Below are 7776 nucleotides of genomic sequence, written 5' to 3' on the forward strand. Positions count from 1 at the left end.
TGCGAAGAGTTGACTCATTGGAAAAGACCCTGATGCTGGGAGGGATTGGGGGAAGGAGGAAGAGGGGACGACAGAGGATGAGATGGCTGGATGGCATCACTGACTCGATGGGCATGAGTTTGAGTCAACTCCGGAAGTTGGTGATGGACAGGGAGGCCTGGCGTGCTGCAATTCATGGGATCACAAAGAGTCGGACACGACTGAGCGACTGAACTGAACTGAATGATGGTCTAAAGCAGGGTCTTTATTCAAATTTTACCAGTTGTCCCAAAAATACTTCCTTTGTCTTTTTTTTTACTTTTGACCCAGTGTCCACTCCTCACACAGTACACAAGAATAAAGTCCTAAATGATGACTATCTAAATGTAAAAAATGAAACTGTAATTACCAGTAGGTGAGTGCATCCTCAGTTGCTTCAGTCATGTCAGACTCTTTGAGACCCTATGGACTGTAGCCCCCAAAGCTCCTCTGTCCATGGGATTCTCCAGGCAAGAACACTGGAGAGGGTTGACATGCCCTCATCCAGGGGATCTTCCTGATCCAGAGATCCACCCCGCATCTCCTGCATCTCCTGCATTGCAGGTGGATTCTTTACCACTGAGCCGCCAGGGAAGTATACAAGTATATGGGTGAATTCCTCCATAACTTGCGTGTGGAAAAAAGATCTCTAACTATGATTCAAAATCCAGATGCAATAAGAGATTAGTACAGAGTCTTCTCTGGCGGTCCAGTGGTTAAGGCTCCATGCTTCCAATACGGGGGACACAGGTTCCATCCCTGGTTGGGGAAATAGGATTCCACATGCCAAAAACTAGGATCCCACAGGCCACAGTGCTGCCAAAAAGTTTTAATTTTTTAATTAAAAAAAAAAAGATTAGTAAATTTGACTACATAAAATTTTCATTAGCTTTTACACGTGAAAAATACCATAAGTGAAATCAAAAGACACTGACAAACCAGGAGAAAATATTTACAACACACATAATGGATAAAGGAGCATTCTCAGTAATAAATGAGTAACTCTCTAAATTTGACGGGGAAATGTGGAAACCAGATAGAAAAATGGACAAAAATGTATGAACAGACTATTCATGAAAAGAGATGTTAAAGTAATCTTTAAACATGGAAAATCCCTACTTCATTTACCATAAGAGAGAAAGACAGTGATGGCAAAAGGGAACTAGATTGGTAGCTGGGCACCTGCAGGAGACAGGCCTTGATTTGTGGGGGATGTAGTTTGTGAGGGTTGAGAAGGATGTTGAGAGAGATGAAGTGCCTTATCTCTTTCAGTCCTCAACACTGCCCTCTGGAGACTTCCCTAGTCCTCCAGTGATTAAGAATCCCCCTATCAATGCAAGGGACACAGGTTTGATCCCTGGTCTGGGAACTACGATCCCACATGCAGTGGGGCAACCAAGCCTTCCTTCTGCAACTACTGAGCCTGTTCCCTGGAACCTGTGTTTCACAATAAGAGAAACCACTGCAATGAGAAGCCTGCACACTGCAACTAGGGAGCCTGGCTTGCCACAACTAGAGAAAACCTGCGCGCACCAATGAAGACCTGACACAGCCAAAAATAAAGAGATAAAATAATTTTTTAAAATTGCCCTCTGGTTTGGGTACTAGCAGAAGATATTGAGAAGAGGTGTCAAGAATAAACAAAGAATTACACAAAAAAGATCTTAATGACCCAGATAACCTCACTGGTGTGTTCACTCAAGTAGAGCCAGACATCCTGGAATTCGAAGTCAAGTGGGCCATAGGCAACATCACTACGAATAAAGCTAGTGGAGGTGATGGAATTCCAGTTGAGCTATTTCAAATCCTAAAAGATGATGCTGTGAAATTGCTGCACTCAATATGCCAGCAAATCTGGGAAACTCAGCAGTGGGCACGGGACTGGAAAAGGTCAGTTTTCATTCCAATCCGAAAAAAAAGGCAATGCCAAAGAATGTTCAAACTACTGCACAATTGCACTCATCTCACACGTTAGCAAAGTAGTGCTCAAAATTCTCCAAGCTAGGCTTCAACAGTACATGAACAGAGAACTTCCAGATGGTCAAGCTGGATTTAGAAAAGGCAGAGGAACCAGAGATCAAATTGCCAACATCTACTGGATCATAGAAAAAGCAAGAGAATTACAGAAAAACTTTTGCTTTATTGACTATGCCAAAGCCTTTGACTGTGTGGATCACCACCAACTGTAGAAAATTCTTCAAGAGATGGGAATACCAGACCACCTTACCTGCCTCCTGAGAAACCTGTATGCAGGTCAAAAAGTAACAGTTAGAACCGGACATGGAACAACAGACTGGTTCCAAATAGGGAAAGGAGTATGTCAAGGCTGTATATTGTCACCCTGCTTATTTAACTTATATGCAGAGTACATCGTGCAAAATGCTGGGCTGTATGAAGCATAAGCTGGAGTCAAGATATGCAGATGACACCACCTGTATGGCAGAAAGCGAAGAGGAACTAAAGAGCCTTTTGATGAAAGTGAAAAATGAGAGTGGAAAAGCTGACTTAAAACTCAACATTCAGAAAACTAAGATCATGGCACCCAGTCCCAGCACTTCATGGCAAATAGATGAGGAAAAAATGGAAACAGTGACAGACTTTATTTTCTTGGGCTCCAAAATCACTGCAGATGGTGACTGCAGCCATGAAATTAAAAGACACTTGCTTCTTGGAAAAAAAGCTATGTCAAACCTAGACAGCATATTAAAAATTAGAGACATTACTTTGCCAACAAAGGTCCATTTAGTCAAAGCTATGGTTTTTCCAGTAGTCATGTATGGATGTGAGAGTTGCATTATAAAGAAGGCTGAGCGCTGAAGAATTGATGCTCTTGAACAGTGGTGTTGGAGAAGACTCTTGACAGTCCCTTGGACTGCAAGGAGATCCAACCAGTCCATCCTAAAGGAAATAAGTCCTGAATATTCATTGGAAGGACTGATGCTGAAGCTGAAGCTCCAGTACTTTGGCCACCTGATGCAAAGAGCTGACTCATCGGAAAAGACTCTGATGCTGGGAAAGATTGAAGTCAGGAGGAGAAAGGGACGACAGAGATTAAGATGGTTGGACGGCATCACTGACTCAATGGACGTGAGTTTGAGTAAAACTGGGAGATGGTGAAGGACAGGGAAGATGTGCTACAGTCCATGGGGTCGCAGAGAGTCAGACAGGACTGAGCGGCTCAACAGCAACAATCCCCACTTTACAAATAAGTAAGTGGAATTGATACGACCTGGTGAAGTCGTATCCCAAGGGCCTGCAGCAAGTAAGTGGGCTAGTTGGATTCTACCCTGGGCCTCTCTGCCTCTAAATTCTAAGCATTTAACTCCTTAACTATGTGGATTCCTGTAAACCCAGCTTTGGGAGCTAGTGAACCACTGTGGATCTCAGCTTGCATGGAGAAAACGTTCAAATGGCCACGGGTCATCAAAAACAGAAAGATTCTCCTTGAGTGATAAGAATATATATCCCACATGCCACAATTAAAGATCCTGTGTGATGCAAGAAAAGACCGAGCACAGTCAAATAAAATAAATTAAAAAAAATTTTTAAAGACAAAAAAGCAAGTTAATATGTACTAAAGTTATTATAAACCAGACATTGTCCTAAGAACTCAAGATTCATTAGATCATTTAATCCTCATACTGTGTACCCAGGGGACAGGTATCTATATCATCACTCCCATTTTACAGATGAGAAAACAGAGCCACAGAAAAGTAACTTGCCAGAAAATTGCACCACAGAAAAGCTGAAGCTAGGATTTAAACTCAGACAGCCAGACTCTGGGTCCCATGTGTTCATTCCTTATCTAAAAAATGGCAAATGCAAGATCCACTGAAATGCTGCCACTGGTGTGTGCAAGGCACAAACAGGATCTATCAGTGACTACAGCCACAGTGGACTGCTGAGAAGGACGGAGAAGCAACACCGGGACTCAGAAGGTCTGTCACTCCTCAGCTGGTAACTACAACAGGCTGAATAACATCCTCCCAAAGATGTCCACGTCCTGACCCCATGACTGACAAATACGTTACAACCCACGTCAAAAAGAGCTTTGCATGTGTGATTTTTAAAAATATAACATTACTGATTTACTTCCTTTATTTTTGGCTGTGCTGGGTCTCCGTTGCTTTGCGGGCTTTTCTCCGGTTTCAGCGAGTGGGAGCTACTCTCCGGCTGCAGTTTGAGGGCTTCTCATTGCAATGGCTTTTCTTGTTGCTGAGCACAAGTTCTAGGGTGGGTGGGCTTCAGTAGCTGCAGCATGTGGTCTCAATGGTTGTGGCTCATGGGCCTCGTTGCTCCAAGGCAGGCGGGATCTTCCTGGGTCAGGGCTCAAATCCCTGTCTCCTGCACTGGCAGGCAGATTCTTTACCACTGAGCCACCAGGAAAACCCTGCAGATGTGATTTTTATGTATATATGTATGTGGTTTCTCCATGCCTTAGTTGCAGCACTCAGGATGTTCGAACTTCATCACGGCATGCAGGATCTTTTTTTTTTTTTTCTTTTAGTTGCAGCATGGTGGGATCTAGTTCCCTGACCAGAGATTGAACCTGAGCCCCCTGCACTGGGAGCTCAGAGTTATAGCCACTGGACCACCAGGGGATTCACTACAGATGTGATTCAGGATCTTGACATGGGGAGATTGTCCTGGATTACACAGATGGTGGGACCAACGTAATCGCAAGCATTTTTAGAAGAGGGAGGCAGGAGTTAGAGTGAGGAAAGATGTGTGATTGGAAGATGCTACGCTGCAGGCATCAAGGATGGAGGAGGGGGCCACAAGCCAAGGAGTGCAGCTGGCTTTTAGAAGCTGGAAAAGGCAAAGAAACAGACTCTCTCTTGAAGCCTCCAGAAAGAACGCGGACCTGCGGACACCTTGACTTTTAGATTTCTGACCTCCAGCACTGTAAAAATGTGTGTTGTTTAATGCCATTCAGTTCGTTATGGCAGCAATGGGGAATGCACAGAAGTGGACTTGGGCAAAGCCTTTTGAGTTTCTGGGCGTCCAGAGCCTCATCCTCATAATGAGAAGAATGAACTCTGTCTCCCTTGCCCGTGGGGTACTTAAACAAGACAATAAACGTGAAAAGGCTTGGCAAGTGTCCTATAAATGAGGACTGAATTCTCCAACCCATTTCAGCATACCCTTGACCTCTCTTTCTGACTTTTAGCTTTCTTGAGAGCCCCTCTTCCTCCTTCTTCCTTCCACCCCCCTCCTTGCTGGGGAGATCGCCACGGTCTTCCCCTGCAGACTCAGCTTTGAGAACAGCAGGTGACAGTCCCAGTGTCAGAGGGCTGGCCAGAGCCCAGGCTGGGAGGCCATGGGACAGAACCAGACTGTCTCATCAGAGAGGACAATGGCTGGTGGTGGCCACATCCTCCTCTGCAGCTAGGCTGCTCTACCTGACTAAGGAGGGTCTCCCAGGAAGCCTGTTAAGTGTTAAGGGCACTGGGCAAGCCAAGAACACTAAGCCTGCAAAGGAGACCCTGGCGTACTTCTTCCTACAAGCATGAGAATAAAGCTTGAGTGCGCGCATGCTCAGTTGCCTCGTCGTATCCAACTCTTTGTGATCCTCCGTAAGGTAGCCCACCAGGCTCCTCTGTCCATGGGACTTTCCAGGCAAGAATACTGGAGTGGCTGCCATCTCCTTCTCCAGGGGCTCTTCCTGACTCAGGGATTGAATCTGGCCTCCTGCGTTGCAGGCGGATTCTTTACCCACTGACCCACCTGAAGACCAAACTCAGTCGTGTGCGATTCTTTGTGACCCCATGGACCACAGCACTCCACGCTTCCCTGTCCTTCACTATCTCCCAGAGTTTGCTCAAACTCATGTCTATTCAGTCAGCGGTGCCATCTAACCATCTCATCCTCTGTCGCCCCCTTCTCCTCCTGCTCTCAATCTTGCCCAGCATCAGGGTCTTTTGCAATGAGTCAGTTCTTCTTATCAGGTGGCCAAAGTATTGGAGCTTCAGCTTCAGCATCAAGCCTTCCATTGAGTATTCAGGTTGATTTTCTTTAGGATTGACTGGTTTGATCTCCTTGCTTCTGACAAAGTGTGGCCCACTGGAGAAGGGAATGACAAATCACTTCAGTATTCTTGCCTCAAGAACCCCATGAACAGTATGAAAAGGCAAAAAATGGAATATTGCTCAGCCTTAAAAAGGAAGGAGATTCTGACGCATGCTACAAGGAGCAAGAATCCTGAGAAAATCATGCTAAGTGAAATAAGCCAGTCACAGAAAGACATACTATATAATATCACCTATATGACGTATCTAAAGTAGTCAGATTCATAGAGACAGAAAGTAAAATGGTGATAGCTGGGGGCTGGGAGTAGGGAGGGGTAGGGCATTGTTTAATGGGTATAAAATTTCAGTTTGGCAAGATAAAAACATTCTGGGGATCTGTTGAACACCATTTGGATATGCTTAACACGACCAAACTGTACGCTTACAAATGGGTAAGATGATAAATTTTCTGTTATGCTTTTTTACCACAATAAAAGTAAATTAAAATGAATTACCTGGAAATCCTTCCGGCATTAGAGCAATAGCTGACAATGGCCACCAGGAGGCGCTATGCTCCCGTTTCATTTCACGGCCCTCTCGGCCCTTTCCACTCAGCGGAGCCAGCTGACGGTTTCTAGCGGAAGGGGGCGGGGCGGGGGGAATGCCCTAGGATCCTGGAGAAAGTTAAGAGCATCTCTCTCCTCCCCGACTTTGCCAGATGCACCAGCCTGGCAGAAGCCCCAGGGCTGCATGGCACCCCCATCACATGCCGTCCCACAGCCGACTCAACCCCGCGGTTTCTCTGTGTCTCTTCCCTCTTTGCTGGAGATACCGCCGGTCCTGAATAGAGTGCGTCCACCTCGCCTAGCTGCCCGCCAGTCTTCAGATTGCCCAGGGGCTGGAGAAGACCAAGAGGTGTAAGAACTCACATGCCCCCAGGTTACCCAAAGATAAGGGAACACGGAAATTGACATGGGTCAGAGACCTCCTATTCCAGGTGCAAAGATTTCGCAGTCAACCAGCCCTGGGGTTTGCCCACTCACCTGCTCACTGTGTATGTCATAACCTCCTGGGGGTCTGAGTCTCCTTATCTGTAAAATCTATGTTAATACCCAGGAGGCTGGGAAGAAGTTAATAAAAATCCCTGAGGCTTAGAAAAGCGCTCAACCGATGGGCTAATTGCCATTCCTTGTCCTGTATCTGATGCTGGCCTGATCTCCCATCGCCTCCCTCTCGACTTTGCACTTATTACTTAAGGATCCTTTCCTGAAGAAACTCGCATCATGATCCTCTGGACCAGACAGGGTCAGTGATTTAACCAGGCAGGACTCACTGGGTTGCAATGAATAGAAACCCATTGAGACTACCTCAAGGAAATGAAAGTGTCTCATGGAATCCAAGGGAAAAAAAAAAAAAAAATCAAACAGCAAAGTGCTGAGAAGAGCAGACCCAGGATCTGGGCTCTTTGGGGACCCTGGACCAGCCTCTCCCCAAAGCCTGCTTTATTCATCTCCTCCACACAGGACATATGCCCCCACGCCCTGCCACCAGCCCACGGGCCCTGCTGCTATTCTTAGAGCATTCCAGGCACACTCCCGCCTTGGGGCCTTTGCACCCTCGTTGCCCTCTGCCTAGGACATCCTAGCTCTCTCCTATGGGTCGCTACCTCCCTGCTTCTAGTCTTGGCTCAGGTGTCACTCCAATGGCACCTCCCTTGTCCAGCTGTTTGAAAATTGCTGCCCATCTTCCA

Source organism: Odocoileus virginianus, chromosome 12, assembly GCF_023699985.2.
Source record: "Odocoileus virginianus isolate 20LAN1187 ecotype Illinois chromosome 12, Ovbor_1.2, whole genome shotgun sequence".
NCBI lineage: Eukaryota > Metazoa > Chordata > Mammalia > Artiodactyla > Cervidae > Odocoileus > Odocoileus virginianus.